This window comes from Penaeus chinensis, chromosome 23, assembly GCF_019202785.1.
Source record: "Penaeus chinensis breed Huanghai No. 1 chromosome 23, ASM1920278v2, whole genome shotgun sequence".
In the NCBI taxonomy this organism is placed as follows: Eukaryota; Metazoa; Arthropoda; class Malacostraca; order Decapoda; family Penaeidae; genus Penaeus; species Penaeus chinensis.
In genome coordinates, this window is record NC_061841.1 from 18855196 (window position 1) to 18857695 (window position 2500).

Sequence of the window (2500 nt, forward strand, 5' to 3'; positions counted from 1 at the left end):
TGTTGCAGAGAGGAAAAAAAATTGCAAAGCACGAAATTCAATGGAGTGCCAACACGCCAAAGAGCTTTCAACGAGACAACAGGACGATTGTTTTCTTTCGCTGCCGGAAGGGAATCTCGTCTCGTATCATTTCGTTCATTCGTCGCGTTCGGATCGGTCTGCGAGAAATCTCTATGCTATTTTGATCGTGTGTGTGAATGAAACACTGTAGAAAACGGGCATCCCTTCTGACACGCGACATGGATTGACGTGTACAAATACTGTGAGAAATCGGAAGCAAGAGAGGAAAAGGTGGGTGGGGGATATGAGAATGAGAGTGAAAGTGAGAGAGAGAGAGAGAGAGAGAATGAGAGAGAGAGAGAGAGAGAGAGAGAGAGAGAGAGAGAGAGGAGAGAGAGAGAGAGAGAGAGAGAGAGAGAGAGAGATGAGAGGGAGAGAGAGAGAGAGAGAGAGAGAGAGAGAGAGAGAGAGAGAGAGAGAGAGAGAGAGAGAGAGAGAGAATGAGAGGGAGAGAGAGAGAGAGAGAGAGAGAGAGAGAGAGAGAGAGAGAGAGAGAGAGAGAGAGAGAGAGAGAGAGAGAGAGAGAGAATGAGAGGGAGAGAGAGAGAGAGAGAGAGAGAGAGAATGAGAGGGAGAGAGAGAGAGAGAGAGAGAGAGAGAGAGAGAGAGAGAGAGAGAGAGAATGAGAGGGAGAGAGAGAGAGAGAGAGAGAGAGAGAGAGAGAGAGAGAGAGAGAGAGAGAGAGAGAGAGAGAGAGAGAGAGAGAGAGAGAGAGAATCCAAAACAACAACAGTAATAGTAGTACTAACAAAACCGAATACAACGAATTTTTAAAAAAAGAGGCCAAGAATAAAAACAATCACTCAAAATTATATTAATGCCAATAATGATGCCGGTAGTCATGATAAAGATATCAAAAGGATACCGTGACTAAGAAAACGTCCCGATGAACAATACCACAAGGAAATAAATCAACACAACGCCATTAAATCAATATCCAAATATCTTTACCATTATCATTATCCTCATTATCAGCAACACAATCTGTTTAGCATTATCTTAATCTCACTCACTTAATGCTCACTCTGTACGACCGACACAATTACTTAGATCATATCGATTACCATTTTATCAATTTTATCATTTACTTGCTCTATCAACATAAACTTTTTATTCAGTGATTGATTTCGCACGTCTTCAAAAATAGCTTTTTTTTTTTTTTTTTTTTTTAGGTATCCGTTAATGACACGTGCATACTAATAGGTAATTAAGAGACGTGGGAAGGAAGGAGGGGATGGGGAGGGGGAGGGGGGGAGGGGGGGGTAGTGTTGAGAGAAGGAGAGATGAGGGAGATAGAGGAAGAGAGCAAGAGCGAGAGAGAATGATGATAAGGATAATTACAATAATCTTTATAACAATGATAGAGATAAAATATTGATGGTGATAATAATGATAATTGATGGTAATAATAATAAGACAATTATAATGATAATAATTATAATATCAATCCTAATAATAACAATGATAACAATAACAATAACGATGATAACCTACATAGAATACAATAATACAATATGTTTGCAAAAAAAAAGTATAGGCATAAGGTGGGGTACAAAGACAAGATAATTTGATATCGTAAAAGACAAAGAACATTGGGCATAAAATGTTCAATTTTATTTTGTATTTTTTTCTAGACAAGATCTCACTGACAAATTAATTCTTGATCGTGTATGTACAGTTGTTACAATATTTATCATAACTGTTATCTACATTACCATTACCATTGCTATTATAATTACCATTATCGTTAACGACATCATCGGAATTGTTATCATTATTATCATTATCATCATTACTGTCATTACCGTAATTACCATTATCATTATTATTAAATTTATAATTATAACTATCATAAACATTGCCATCACTATCATTATTCACCTTTGTCATTTAGTATCAGTATTGTTATTTTCACCGCAACTATAGCATGAATTTCATAATCATCCTCATTATTATAATTTATTTATTTGGTATCAATTTAAGCAGCTATTTATCTATCCATTCATCATATTATTTCGTGCGCACACACATACATGCACACACACACACACACACACACACACACACACACACACACACACACACACACTCACACACTCACACATACACACACGCGTGCGCACGCACGCACGCACACACATGCATATATGTATAATATATATATAACATATATAATATATATATAACATATATAATATATATATAACATATATAATATATATATAACATATATAATATATATATAAAATATATAATATATATAACATATATAATATATAACATATATAATATATATATATAACATATATATGATATATATATAACATATATATGAAATATACATATATATAATATATATACATATATATAATCTATTTCTCTCTCTCTCTCTCTCTCTCTCTCTCTCTCTCTCTCTCTCTCTCTCTCTCTCTCTCTCTCT

At 34.8% G+C, this 2500-nt stretch overlaps 1 protein-coding gene across 1 annotated transcript in view; it reads right to left on the bottom strand.

Moving 5' to 3' along the window:
- Positions 1–2500, bottom strand: part of LOC125037467 (flocculation protein FLO11-like) — a 128067-nt gene that overhangs the window by 123303 nt on the left and 2264 nt on the right.